The sequence below is a fragment of the Ovis canadensis genome, chromosome 17, assembly GCF_042477335.2.
Source record: "Ovis canadensis isolate MfBH-ARS-UI-01 breed Bighorn chromosome 17, ARS-UI_OviCan_v2, whole genome shotgun sequence".
In the NCBI taxonomy this organism is placed as follows: domain Eukaryota; kingdom Metazoa; phylum Chordata; class Mammalia; order Artiodactyla; family Bovidae; genus Ovis; species Ovis canadensis.
In genome coordinates this window covers 81,358,682-81,373,070 of record NC_091261.1, presented here as the reverse complement: position 1 = coordinate 81,373,070, position 14,389 = coordinate 81,358,682, and the positions used below count along the sequence as shown (strand labels likewise).

The window sequence follows — 14,389 nt, the reverse complement described above, 5'->3', positions numbered from 1 at the left end:
TGTAACATCGTTTCTGTTTTAATTTCTGGTGATCTGGCCGTGAGGCCTATGGGTCTTAGCTCCCCTACCAGGGGTCCAGCCCACGCCCCCTGCTCTGCACGGCAAGGTCTTAACCATTGAACCACCAGAGAGCTTCTGGAAGGGGCTGCTTTTCTCCAATCCTCTTTGCTCCCTGCCTGCTGGCAGGCATTCCGCACCCGTGCGGTACCTTCTGTCTGTTCTTAGGGGCTCAGTAGCCTTTCTGCCTGGCTGTGGAGCTGGGGTTGTGAGAGAGTTTCGTGGGTTTGGACATGACCTATGACTCAGAGGTGAGACTCCGTCTTAGCGTTGTCATGACCTCTTTCCAAATAGCCACCCCCACCACCCTGGACCACTGATCAAGAGAGATGATTCTCTCTCTCATCATCAACGTGGTCAGTTCCAAACCTGCACCCGGCCTGTCATAGATGTAGCAGGTGAGCAATAAATATTTGTTGAATGTGAAGTGAACTGAAATAACACAAGTGAAAACAAAAACACTTAAAAACATGTGTTTTTATAGCTACGCAGTAAACATAATCATTGTAGAAAAAAATCAGGAAAGTGGCAAGGGCCAAACGAAAACCACCGTTCCTGGCACGTCCACCCGCCCGGGTAGCGCCAGGGAAGAGGTGCGGACACGGGTGGGCTTGTGGACACAGAGACACACGCCCGCAGATGCTGGGTCTTGTCTTGTGGCCTCCTGGGGATGATGTTTCCACGATGCCTCTCAAACCTTCTACCGCACCATGTTTAGAGGGTCGTTCATCGTGAATCACTTCACTGCTTTGTCTCCTGATACTGCAAGTGTCTCGGTCCTTGAGAAATGAGAAGGAACAGGGGCGCATAAGGAAGGAAGTAAACGCCCGGTCTTGCTTCCAGGGGGCACTCAGTGTGTTGGTGTGCACGCTGGCAGCCTTTCCTCTGAGACAGTCAGGGCCTTTTCCCAAAGGTGGGCTCAGACACTACCGCCTCCCGTCCCCTGTCCCCGTCCCCGTCCCCTACAGGGGAACCCACCCACGGCACATCTCCAAGGCCCTTTGGGGCTGTGGAGGTCAGGCTGTGCGGACGTGCTGCCGGTGTGGACCCAGGGCTGGGCACCGCGTTGTCCCTGGGTCCTGGGCCGGTGAGGAGCTCCCAGGAGCAGGGCTGCTGGGCCAAAGGGCAGAGCATCCCCAGGCCATGGACAGGGGATACGTTTCCTGCTGAAGGGCTGGACTGCGTCTCCCTGGGGCCCCTTGGAGTCACGGGCAGTGGGGAGGCCTCTGCTCACCCCCTCGCCCACCCATGGCTCACTCTGCAGCCAGGAGGGCCCCGGGGCTGGGATGCCGGGGCCAGAGCCCCTCTCTGCTGTGCTGATGGGCTCGGTGACACTGCTGCCCCCTCCCCGGGGCCCTGCTGACCTCGGGGGCCACCGCCAGCTGGTTCTGAGATTCCCCTGGGGTCCAGCCCTCCAGGATCCCAGGACCCAGGATGGCAAGGATGTTGAGGAGGCAGCTAGGGGGCGGCATCAGGCCCGGACCAGGCTGGGGGCGCTGGGCGGAGGTGGGGGGGGGTTCTGCACATCCCCACCTGTGAGCTGCACAAACATCCGGCATCAGCCCTGAAACTGGCCTGTCCCGCCGCGCGGGCCGCACCTGGCGCTGTTTGTCCCCGTCCCACGCCCTGCCGACCGCGGCTCGGTTTCTCTTCCCCTTGTGGCGCCCTGCTGGCACCCGGAGTTCTGGTTTCAGCCAGCGCAGGGTTAACTTTAGCCTGGGGATTCCCAGGGGCGGCCAGCTGCAGGCAGAGCCCCCACCCCACCCGCTCCCCTCCCTGCTCCCACCTCCGGCCTCACTGCCCCTTCAGGCCCAGGGCCTGGCTGCCCAGCTCCCTGATCCAGGAATCCAACGGTCTTCCTGCTGCTTCTGGCCTGCAAGTCTCCCCACCCGCTTCTCCCCGAGCAGAGGGGAAGGCTGAGGCCCAGAGAGGGGAAGCGTTTTCCCCAGGGTCTCACAGCACAGCAGAGGCAGGCCCTGGACAAGGAGCCCAGGAGGGGACAGAGTGACTGGGGTGGGTGAGAGTCACCGGGGTCCAAGCATGTCACAGGTGTCATCGCCTTTAAGCCCCAGGCCCCCCTTCAGGGGAGACTCACTAACCGCCGACCCCCCCCCAACCTTGTGCAGATGGAGAGAGGGAACTGAACTTAGAGGAAGGCCAGTGGCCCCAGGTCAAGGCTGAGAAGGGCTGTGGGTGGGGGAGCCCCCTGCCACCCTGGGGTCTGGGCTCCTCCAGGCCCTTGGCCACCGGCTCCCAGCTCCTCCCAGCTGTGGGGTAGGGGGTGGCCAGGGGGTCCACCCTTGGGCCTCCCCTCTGTCCCCCAGGGCTGGATGATGGAGGCGGAGGTCACCCACGTGGTGTCCAGGGCCTGGCAGAGGTCAGCCCTCGTGGAGCCCCTGTGTGGCCTTGATTTCCCACCCCACAGAGGGGAGGCCCCAGGCCGGGAGGGGGTACCTCAGGGGCTGGCTCTGACCTGCTTGCTGGGATGTTCGTAATCTGGGCCTCGGTTTCCCTCCCTGTGAGATGGAGTGATGAGCTCGCTGGGAGCCTCCCAGAAGGCGTGAGTGGCTCTACCCGGGAGCGTGTGTCCCACGTTTCAGAGGTGGTTCGGACAGGGGGCCGCTCAGTGGCCTCAGGGCGCAGCTGCCTTCTGGACCCACAGGTCTGGTCAGGGCTCAGCCCTCGGGTCCTTTGAGCCCCGTCCCTGCCCCTCTGCTGGGTTCCCAGGCCTGGGACACCCGGGGCCTCTGTGCTCACCGAGCCCAGCATAGCGCCGTCCACCCTGGAGAACTCCTGCCCCTCCACCCCCCAGGCCTCCCTCGGCCCCCTCCCAGCACTCTCTGCTCGCCCCTCTCTGCCCTGGCATCCTGTCTGTCTGAGTCTCCTTCCTCCCCAGGGCAGGGCCCAGCCACATGGTACTGCACGCAGGGATTTCTGGGTGGTGAGCAGGATGGCAGGCCAGGCAGGAGATGGGAGCCCAGGGTCTCCGAGGGGGAAGGGTGCTGCAGTGGGGCCTGTGTGCCAGCCGAGGGGTGCTCAGCCCCCACCTTGGTGCCTCTGCTCACGCCAGCCCCCAGGAGGCCCTCCTTCGCTGCGCCCCTCAGCCCTGGGAGTCCAGCTCCCGGGCCTTGTTTTGGGGTGCCTGAAGCTGCTGCTGCTCCCAGACCCCCTCATCTGATCCCCCAGGACCCCAGAACCCCCTGGCTCTTTCCTTCCCCACTGATGCTTCCTGACGCAGGGAAGAAGCATTTCTTGATAGCCTCGTGGGCTCCAGCCTGGGCTGGGATGAGGCTCCGTGACTTAGCTTCACCCCCAGGACCTGAGCTGGGCCCACAGGGGAGGTCAGGGTGCGGCCTGGGCAGCGGTTGATGAACCGGCCGACCCCGGCTGGGCGGGCGAGGGCCACACTCCCCGGGTCCCCAGGCTCGCGGGCGGGGGCACCTGTCTGCCGGACGCTGTGTCTTTCTGTCAGCTGATGTTGTGTGATGGCTGTGGACTTGCAGGCCTGGCCCCTGGCTTCCCGGGGTTGGGGGACCCCCTGGCAGCTCCCCTGAGAACGAGCTGGTGAAGTCCCACCGGTGGAGGGATTTTTGTGTGTTTGTGTTTGGGGGTGGGCTCAGGAGAGCGTGCCGGGTACTTGCTCCCCACCTTTTACTCCTGTGAGGACCACGGAGCCCTGGAATGTCCCAGGACCTCTCTGATTGGAGCCAGATGGGGAGGCGAGGAGGGCAGGGGCCATCAGGGAGGCCTGTAACTGGGGTGGGGTGGGCAGTCTGTTCACCCGCAGCCAGGGGGGCAGCTAGCCTCCCCAAGCTGGCCCTTCTGTCCCACCTCCTGCCCCCACGTTGTCCTCAGCATCTCAGCCGAGCATGGGGGGCAGGCTGGGCAGGGCACAGGGCGCCCTGTGTCCTCAGCGCCCCTCCTCCCGTGGTGAAGCAGGCTTCTTCCAGGTCTGACTTTGGCCTTGACTGTGCCTGGCCTGACTTGCCTGGGATGAGCAGCTGAGAGCCGCGTGCAGGCCGGGCCCCCGGGGAGGCCTCAGGGAGGCGTTCAGATGGATGGAGGGAAAGGTGATGGTTGGATGGATGGGTGGACAGACGGATGGATGAGTGGCTGGCCCATCTGAGGTCCCGTGCCCTGGGGAATGACCCTGTGAGGCCCCGTGGGCATCAGCTGTGCTTTGAGTCACCTCGTTGTTACTCCAAACGCACCAGGGCTCCAAGGGCAGCGATCGTGAGGGTCCCTGTTTCTCTCCCCTTCCCCACACTCAGCTCAGTCCCTCCCCACAGAGAGTCCCAAGTGAGGGGCAGCAGGGGAAGTGTGGCCGTGGTGCCTCAGGCCAGCCCCAGCTCCTCTGTGTCCCGTGGCACCCTCAGCTCTGAGCCCGGCACTTAGACGGGCTCCTGGGGCCCCGAGAGGGGCCACGACCTCCAGGATCCCAGACACAGGATCGTGGGACAGAAGCTGCCGCTTCTGACCGATGTGGTCTCAGGCGGCCAGGCCTGGACACAGGGGCCTGGGCTGCCTGGGTGCTGGGCTGCAGGCCCTTCTCCAGCTGGGCTGGTGGAAGCTTCCAGAACTGGAGCTACCCTTCCCCTCACCCTGGGGCGAGGGAGGCACCTGCTGCCAGGGCTGGGCCGGTTGGTCGGGGTTTCCTGGCTATTTCGGGCGTCAGGGCCTCTTGGTTTCGCCAGGCCAGCTGCGTGGGGGTGAGGGTGGGGGGCCTGTGGGGAGCCCCAGGGGTGCTGGCCTGAGGCTGCTGGGCCCAAACAGCCCAATGCCAACGGTGACAACTGTCAACCCCAGAGGCCCGCAAACATCCATTTTCCACCTGACCGTCCCTCTAGGGCCCCCAGGGAGCGAGGTTCCACTGTCACCGGCCCAGCTGCACAGAGGGTACCCCGGCCCCCAGCTCCCAACCCAGAATCAGGGCTGTCCCGGACACTGGCCGCATCCGGGCTCAGTTGTGGCCCCTGGACAGCCTGGCGGGGCGCCCGGCCATCCCCCGGCTGTTTCTCCAGGGCACCTCTCACCCTCCGCAGGCTGTCCCCCGGGCCCTGTCCCCCGTCGGGAGCCCCTAACAGGGCTGCCTTGCCATCGCCGAGGTCCCTGGACGCAGCGGGGACTCAAGAAATCACTGCTGAGCCAGGGCTTTGCTCCAGGCTCTGGTCCACCCGGGCCTCACCCACGCGCCCTGTCCACCCGGGTCTTACCTACTCACCCTTGTCCACACTGGCGCTGGGCTGGTGGCCCGTGTGAGCAGAGACGCTGCGGGTGGCTCACAGGTGGTCTGGGGTCCACATCTCTCAGAGAGCTGCTGTCGGCCAGCCCACGGCAGCCTTTCTGTCCTCCTTAGGGAGCTCACCGGGAGTCTGGCCCAGGCTTCTCCTTCCTCCCTCGACGTGTCCCCAGGAGGCCGGGTCCTGGGCGGGCAGGAGTTGCCCATCCTGGTGAGACCCAAGAGGGGATGCAAGCGCTGGTGATCAGCACGGTCCGGGCACGGGGTGCTCAGTGGACGCCAGCCCTGATGTCCCCGTGGGGGAAAGAGGTCCCCGTGGGGGAAAGAGGTCCCCAGGCCAGGAGCTGGGGAGCAGGAGGGGCCTGGGGGCGCGTGATGTGGCCACAGGGAAAGAGTGTCACCGTGAGGGGCGGCCTGCGTCGAGGCAGGCGTCGGTGCCCTGGTGGGTCGTGCTGACTGTCAGCTGATCTTGCCCGGGAGTGGGCACAGGGCCTCTGCTGGACCCAGCCCTGCCCCCTGGCCCTTGATCTGTGGCTGCCTGGAGACATTTTCCCTGAGTCCTGCCAGGTTCCCTGGGGACAAGAGCAGGTTTCCACACAGGCGGATCTGTCACTGAGTGGGAAACGGTTAGGGCTGCACCCAGGCCTCTCACGGGCTGGGAGGGGGTGGGCTCACTCCAGGGGCTCCAGTCGAGGCCCATGGGAGCCAGGAACCCCACGGCAGCCACACACTCGATGGGGCTGCAGGGGTCTGCCTGGCTGACCGCGGGGCCTGGTCCTGGCCTTGGGCCCCACATCTTAACCCATGAGAAGGAGTATCAGTCAGTCACTCAGCAAACGGTTACCCCGAGCTTGGACAACCCAAGGTCACTGGCCACACTGGGACATTTCCAGGATTGGAAGTCACTCAGTCATGTCCGACTCTTTGCAACCCCATGGACTATACGGTCCTTGGAATTTTCAAGGCCAGAATACTGGAGTAGGTAGCCTTTCCCTTCTCCAGGGGATCTTCCCAGCCGAGGGATCAAACCCAGGTCTCCTGCACTGCAGGAGGATTCTTTACCAGCTGAGCCACCAGGGAAGCCCACCCCACCTGCCCTCCCTGCGCCCCCGCTGTTAAAAGTCACACCAGCTTGGTATACACAGTCTGAAGTCAGGGAGCCTGACTTCCAGCTGCATTTTCCTTTCTCAGGATTGCTTGGGCTCTTTAGGATCTTTCTTGTTTCCCTGCAACTTGTAAAACTGTTCTAATTCTAATTCTGTGAAGAATGCCTTTGGGAGTTTGATAGGCGTTGTACTGAATCTATGGGTTGCTTTGAGTAGTATAGGCATCGTCACACTCTTGATTCTTCTAATCCAAGAGTGTGCTATCCCTCTCTGTGTCGTCTTTGATTTCTATTTTATGGTCTTCTGAGTGCAGGTCTTTGCCTCCTTAGGTAGACTTATTCCTAAGTTTGATGCAATGGTAAATGGGATGGTTTCCTTAATTTCTCTTTCAGACCTTTCGTTGTCAGTCTATAGGAATGCAGGAGATTTCTGTGTATTAGTTTTATCCTGCAACACACTCGCTGATGAGCTCTAATAGTTATCCGGGAGCATCCCTAGGGTTTGCTGTGTATGAGCGCCACGTCATTTGCACACAGTGACGATTTTACTCCCTCTTTTCCAATCTGGGTTCGTTAATGTCTTTCTCTTCTCTGATTGCCATGGCTAAGACTTGCAGAGCCGTGCTGAGTAGAGATGGAGCGAGTGGACATCCTTATCTTGTTTCTGATCTCAGAGGAAACGCTTTCAAGTTTTCACTGCTGAGCATGTTTGCTGTGGGTTTGTCGCTTATGTGCAGACTCTAAAAAAGTGGCATAAATGAACTTGTTTACAAAACAGAAATAGAGTCACAGATGCAGAAAACAAACTTATGGCCCCCAAGTGGCGGGGAGGGGGTGATAAATTGTGAGAGCGGGGCTGCCGTGTGCGCACTGCTCTATATAAAGTAGATAACTAATAAGGGCTTCCATACTGTCCATGGGGTTCTCAAGGCAAGAATACCGAAGTGGTTTGCCATTCCCTTCTCTAGTGGGTGCTGGGAAAGATTGACGGCAGGAGGAGAAGGGGATGGCAGAGGATGAGATGGTGGGATGGCATCACCGACTCGATGGACACGAGTTTGAATATGCTCCAAGAGTTGGTGATGGACAGGGGAGCCTGGCGTGCTGCAGCCCATGGGGTCACAAAAAGTCAGACACGACTGAGCTGAAGTGAATAAGGACCTTCTGCACAGCACAGGAAACGCTACCTGATACTCCGCAGAGACCTATATGGGAAGAGAGTCTTAAGAGAGCTGGATACATACATGCGTAACTGATTCACTTTGCTGTTCAGCAGAAACACACACAACACTGTCAATCTACAGGAATTAATTTACCAAATCACGGACTTGTTAAGACTCAGGCGTGAGCTGGGACTGTAGGGGAAATGCAGGAGGCAAGTCTACCCCCTGGAACCCCCACTGGGCCCGATGTTCTGGGGGAGGCCGTCATTGGGAGACTCCTGGCCAAACAGGATTAGCTTTGTTGTGACCCCAGGTGACCAACTGGCTTTTCAGAAAATCAGGTCCAAAGACCGGCCCTGCCGGGACCCATTCCCCTCTGTCGCACCACTGCACTTGTGTCCCCGAGACCCACGTGCGATCCCTCTGGGTAACCTCACAGAAGCAGGGGATCCCTGGCCACCCCAGGGGGGTGCGGCCCCTTGAAGCCTCTCAAAGGCTCCTGCCCGGCAGTGTGTTGGAGCAGCCTGGCCCGCGGGTGCTGGCGGGTGATGCTCCTGTGTGTGCTGCCAGGGGCTCTGGAGACCTGGCCAGCTCCTCCCACGCGTCCTGCTCAGGAGCTGCAAGGAGGAGGCTAACGATGCGCTGTCACAGCCACAGACAGGCCGGGGGCCCTGGGCCTGACCAGGCGGAGGACGGCGCGCTCTGAGAGATGCGGACTTCATCTCTCTGTGTCCTGGTCACTGACCCAGAGGGCACGGCTGCTATAATTTCAAAGCGGCTGGAAACCTAGGTTTAGGCCTTTGTGCTGGGTGTGAGGGTCTGTGTTTCCAGCCAGACACAGGGACCTTGCCCCTCCCCACGGCTGCTGGGCTTGGTGAACACTGTGGAGTTAAGGAGACGTGTGCCCTGCCCAGGTTTCGCCAGGCTGCCCTCTCTTGTTGACTTGCAGGGGGTTGGGCAGTCGGGAGAGTCACCCAGCTCAGCTCAGTGGAAACTCCTGGACGTCCCCCAGGGCCCCAGCAGTCCCCTCCCCTTCCCCACCCCCCAGCCAGAGGCTATTCTAGGCTCTGCTTTTCGGCAGTGGAGGAAGTCACAACCCCCCTCCCCCACCCAACTCAATTGCCTCTCCCTGCCTTGGTCTCAGCAAGCAAGCCCGGGGCCAAGGGTGCTGCCCAGTGTGGCTCAGCGAGGCAGGGCAAGGCCAGTCCGAGCCCCCTCTTCTGACCTGACCATCTTCTCTTTTCCTCCAGGGGCCGTGAGTTGGGACTGCTCAGCCCAGCGCTCTGGGGCCTTCAGTCCACAGAGGCTGCGCCAGCGCTTGGCTGAGCAGGGCAAGCCTGGTGTATTTGAACTTGGTCAAAGTGCCCTCTGTCAACTTAAAACAAAAAAAAAGCACAGCGTGAGAGTTGCATGCTTCATCTGGGACAATATGAGGACTGCAGCCCAGGGGACGGCCCCTCAGATAGCTCTGAGAAACTGCCCCGAGGAGGCAGGGGGAGAAAGGTCGGTTTGTGTGTGATTTCGGTGAAGGGGAAAGATGTGCAGCCAAGCACATATCTTTCCAGAAGATTCTACTAGTCTTGTGGAGCTTTTGCTAGGCACAAGGAACAATCATCACCATGGATATTTTTGGTACATTTCTAGATATGAGGACATACAAGAACTGGGCTCATAAAATCAGCTCCTGAGAATGTCTAACTCTCTGCAGACCTGTCCGGTCTGTTCCCCGACCCTGCTCCCAGCACAGAGGGCCTCCTTTCTGCTTTCCGCCCTGAACTCTTTCGGCAGGTGTTGACAGTCGGCAGCTGCCGCAGCACGTGTTCAGTCCTCGTAGAAGCAGATGGCGAGTCCCATGGCAAGCGCCGGTTTGTAGCTGACGCCCCTGAAGCGGGCAGTGGCGGCCCTGACGGACCTGGAGCCTCTGAAGAAGGGGTTCCTAGGGCCTGGACCCCATCAGAGGCCTGTTCATGCTGCCCATGCTCGGCCGCCTCTCCAGGGGACTCTGGACTCCGTGTTTAGTGCCTGCAGTAGAAGGATGAGCCCCACTCAGGACCAGGGCACCGTGCAGGTCACATCCCGGCTACTCATCAGCTAAGAGAAAACACACGTAATCACCCCTGCCTCCGGACAGGCCATAAGTCCTTTCTGTATCTATTGGAGCGAAACCGCAGGCTTGTAGATCATTAACTGTTTGAACACCTAACATTTGAATGATGGGGTTATTGTGATTGTATTCACCCTTCCTGTGTTTTATGTAAGTCTCAAGGAAATTGGGGTGGTGTGTTCGGACACGTACACATGGGGTGTAAAAGATTTTCACAAATGCTTGTTGGGATCCTTGGCTAAGAGGAGACTCTGCCTCAGGCCGCCAGTGTAATAAACTGCACTCCACTATCTGCATTGTCCTGAGTGAGTTTGTTTCCCGGAATGCACGGCTATAACACCTCCTCGAGGGGTGAGATGGGGGCAGAGGTCAAAGGGGAAAGGAGAGAGGCGAGAAGCTGCTGCGGCTTTGAAGCAGAGGGGAAGGGTTGAACTGAGGACTGGGCTCGTCTGGACGCTGGAAGCTCTCGGTTCTCAGTTCACGATTGCTGAAGCCCAGCCTGCAGGATTCTGAGCGCAGCTCTCCTAGCATGTGCCCAGTTGTATGGCAGTTTGAATGGTCTTTGGCATTGCCCTTCTTTGGGATTGGACGCTGATACTGATCAATCCAACGAAGACTGGCCATTTCCAGTCCTGTGGCCCCTGCTGAGTTTTTCAAATTCGCTGACATACTCAATGCAGCAATATGGGCTTCCCTGGGGCTCAGCTGGTAAGGAGTCCGCCTGCAGTGTGGGAGGCCTGGGTTCAGCCCCTGGGTTGGGAAGATCCCCTGGAGAAGGGAAAGGCTACCCACTCCAGCATTCTGGCCTAGAGAATTCCACGGACCGTATAGTCCATGGGGTTGCAAAGAGTTGGACACGACTGAGTGACTTTCACTTCTCGAGTGCAGCACTTTAAAAGCATCATCTGTGAGGATTTTAAATAGCTCAGCTGGAATTCCATCACCTCCACTAGCTTTGTTCATAGTAATGCTTCCTACTACTTCAAGCTAGCCTTCAGCAGTATATGAACCGAGAACTTCCAGATGTACAAGCCGGATTTAGAAAAAGCAGAGGAACCAGAGATCAAATTGCCAACATCCATTGGATCATAGAGAAAGCAAGGGAATTCCCAAAGGACATAATTTAATACTTCTGCTTCACTGACTACGCCAAGGCCTTTGACTGTGTGGGTCACAACAAACTGTAGAAAATTCTTATTACAGAGATGGGAGTACTGGGCCATCTCACCTGCCTTCTGAGAAACCTGTATGCAGGTCAAGAAGCAACAGTTAGAACCGGACATGGAACAATGAACTGGCTCCAAATTGGGAAAGGAATATGTCAAGGCTGTATATTGTCACCCTGCTTATTTAACTTATATGCAGAGTACATCATGTGACATTCTGGGTTGAATGAATCACAAGCTGGAATTAAGATTATTGGGAGAAATATCAATAACCTGAGATATGCAGATGATACCACTTTAATGGCAGAAAGTGAAGAGGAAATAAAGAGCCTCTTCATGAGGGTGAACGAGGAGAGCAAAAATACTGGCTTAAAACTTATCATTCAAAAATCTAAGATCAGGGCATCCAGTCCCATCACTTGATGGCAAATAGAAGGGGAAACAGTGGAAGCAGTGATAGATTTTTTTTTAGGACGGGCTCCAAAATCACTGCGGCCAGTGACTGCAGCCGTGAAATTAGAAGACGCTTGCTCTGAGAAAGGAAAGCTGAAGCAAACCTAGACAGTGTATTAGAAAGCAGAGACGTCACTTTGCCAACAGAGACCAGCGTAGTCAATGCCACGGTTTCTCCAGCAGTCATGTACGGATGCGAGAGCTGGACCACAAAGAGGGCTGAGCACCAAAGAACTGATGCTTTCAAGTTGTGGTGCTGGGGAAGACTCTTGAGAGTCCGCTGGACGGCAAGGAGATCGAGCCAGTCAATCCTGAAGGAAATCAAGCCTGGATATTCATTGGAAGGACTGATGCTGAAGCTCCAATACTTTGGCCACCTGATGCAAAGAACTGACTCATTGGAAAAGACCCTGATTCTGGGGAAGATTGAGGGTAGGAGGAGAAGGGAACGACAGAGGATGAGATGGTTGGATGGCATCCCCGACTCAATGGACATTAATTTGATCAAACTCCAGGAGATGGTGAAGGACAGGGGGCCTGTCCTGCTGCAGTTCATGGGGTCGCAAAGAGTCGGACACGACTTAGTGACTGAACAACACACAGCAGAGGCTGGAAAAGGCCCCCGGAAGGAACTCAGCCTGAGAGACCTGGAGTTTCTCCTGTAGGACTCGTTTTGTGCTTCTGCCCCCTGACCTGTAAGAGTAAATGTGTGTCGATTGCTTAAAGCCTCTGTGTTTGGGTGGTTCATTATAGCCGCTAAAGCAAGAGCCAAGGGGCAGAGTCGCCAAGGGACACCCTGAGCCCTGACCGCGGCCTGCCTTTCTAGCCCCCAAGTGCAGCAGGAGGGGGCACCGCCCAGGGCCCCAGCATGGAGGGCCTGTTTGGGGCTCATCACACCCCTCGTCGTCACAGCCTCTGGAGCCGGCGGACCCTGGGGGCCTCACAGAGGGAGTGAGTCCTGACGTCACGGTGGAAGGGAGCAAGTGGCCAGTGGACCAGCCCCGGGGAGGTGGCAGGCCCCTTCCTGGGCCTCAGACCTGGGAGAGCAGCCCTCTCCTCTTTGCTCCCACCTGGCAGAGATGGGTGGTGAGTTGGGGGACAGCTTGGGGGCCTTGGGACACCCAAGGGGCCTCAGGCAGGGGTGGGAGAGGCCTTAGGTGTGTGGTGTGTGCAGGGTGGTGGGTTTTTGTTCCAAGGGTCCAACCTGGGTCCAGAGGCAGGAGCTTACCTGGTGCACCTCCCAGGGGCCAAATCCAGGGACCATTACTATGTAGCCGTCGCCTGCCCTCAGATGGCACCCGAGACAGGAACACGGCGGGCTCCCTTTGCAGGGCAGCTGTGCCAGCTCGTGGTCCTCGCCGGGTCCTGAAGCTACCGGCCCATCACCTGTGTGTGTGTCACAGCCCAGCTCCCAGCAGGGCTGAGGTCTCCGGGAAAACATGACCCCACTTTTGACTGTGGTACAAGGTGCCTGGCTTCGGCTCTGAGACACCAGTTTCCCTCCAGCAAAGGCTTTGTTGTAAATCTCGGAGCTTCTGAGGCACCTCTTGCCGCCTTCCTGAGGAGCTCAGAGCTCACCTCTGTCGTGGGCTCAAGCCTCCTCCAGGTGGGTCTTTCATGCAACCGTTTTCCTTCCTGGCTTCCTTCCAGCCTCTTGCATCCCTGAACCTGTCGTTGGGTGGAGAACCGAGACGCACCCTAGGTTTAAGAGCCTATGAAGCTGACAGTGCAGGACTGGCCTGGCCCCCGTGGGTGATCCAGCCCTCAGGAGTGACGAGGAAGATGTGGGGGTTGGCAGGAGAAGAACTGGGCAGCGAGGGAGGGGGGCATTCCAGGGGCAGGGCCAGGGCAGGAGAGAGATGACACGGTGGCAGTGGCGGGGTCGCCCTCTAGAGGGTCTCGACCGGGACAGGGAGGGAGGGCTCATCTGGACGGCACCAGTACAGAAAGGTGGTTGGGTGGGCAAGGCCCTGAGCTGGAGGAGGAGAGGGCGGGTGCGGGGTGGGTCCCCACCAGTCTCCCAGAGATGCCCCCCAACCCTGACACTGTAAGCTGCTCCCCTTGGGGTATTTTCCTCCTTGGTGCCTAGGTTTCCCCACCCCAGTTCCAGAATCCTGGAGAGGCTGATGATTAAATACGGGACAAGGCAAAGCATGAGCAGAGAGCAAGGTTTCTGAATGACAATGAGAAAGCTGATTGGGTGCAGGGAGAGGGCTGGGGTGGGCCCGTGGACCCTCCTGGTTCCTGTTAGGACCCAAGGCCTAATCTCGGGAGCTCCGGGCCCCCGCTCTGGGCCATTCTGACTCTTCAGGGTCACACGCCCTGTCCTGTCTGCATAACTTGTCCCCCGGCCCGTGCTCCCTGCAGCTTCTAGCATCGGCGGCCATGACCTCTCACCCCTCCTGGGGCGTCAGTCTGCAGTGACCGCAGTCCCCCCAGGCCCCACTTACTCCCAGGGTCCCCACAGCATGGTCATCTGCACCGGGGTAGGGTCTCCTCCCTTTTGGCGAGGGGGTTTCTTGCCTCACAGTCTCAGAAGGTGAAGCATCCAGGGAGGCAGCTCAGACAGTGTCTGGAGGTTGCGGGGAGCCCGGGGTGAGAGGGCCCGGGGGCTGGCGGTGGACAAGCCTGCCGTCGCATACTGCCTGCCCATCTGGATATTCTCTGGGCTTTGCTGGTGACAGGGAAACGTGAAGAACCCCAGGGGGAACAGGCTAAAAGCGGGCAGGTTACAGGCCTAGGGCGACTGAGACCTCAGCCCCAGACGGGTAAGGAGACACAAGAATCTACCCAGCTGTCACTCCTGACCCGGAAAGCTGGAAGGGGGAGACTCACCCCGTATGGCCGGCTGGGTCCCTCCACCGAGCAGACACACAGTGACACAGCCTCGAGCATAAACCCTGCTGCCAGGCCACCAGCCCTGGCCCAGGCCTGCCTGCAGCTGCAGAGGAGCCCTGGGCTGCCACACACTGCCCCCCGCCGCCCGCCAGCCCCCCCCCCCCGGCCCCCGTACCCCCCCCCCGCACCCTCCCCCCCCAGCTGTCAGAGGGGCTAGTCGACCCGACCCTCCGGGCAGGTGAGGGGAGCTACCCCTCCCGTCCT

At 59.3% G+C, this 14,389-nt stretch overlaps 2 long non-coding RNA genes across 5 annotated transcripts; both read right to left on the bottom strand.

Moving 5' to 3' along the window:
• Positions 1-519: 519 nt before the first annotated feature.
• On the bottom strand, positions 520-8,862 carry LOC138422266 (uncharacterized). 2 transcript variants are annotated; one of them, XR_011445967.1, is made up of 3 exons: positions 8,790-8,862; positions 5,279-7,141; positions 520-836 (listed from the first exon to the last, which is right to left on the bottom strand). It is a non-coding gene; the product is annotated as an uncharacterized lncRNA (long non-coding RNA). The 2 variants fall into 2 exon arrangements; XR_011249819.2 differs by lacking the exon at positions 8,790-8,862 and having other exon boundaries at positions 5,279-8,185.
• Positions 8,863-9,180: 318 nt separating this feature from the next.
• Positions 9,181-14,389, bottom strand: LOC138929773 (uncharacterized). Of its 3 annotated transcripts, none has more exons than XR_011445964.1 (3): positions 14,123-14,258; positions 12,516-12,955; positions 9,181-9,586 (listed from the first exon to the last, which is right to left on the bottom strand). It is a non-coding gene; the product is annotated as an uncharacterized lncRNA (long non-coding RNA). The 3 variants fall into 3 exon arrangements; XR_011445966.1 differs by lacking the exon at positions 9,181-9,586 and adding an exon at positions 11,116-11,980 and having other exon boundaries at positions 14,123-14,389; XR_011445965.1 differs by lacking the exons at positions 9,181-9,586; positions 14,123-14,258 and adding an exon at positions 11,116-11,980 and having other exon boundaries at positions 12,516-13,674.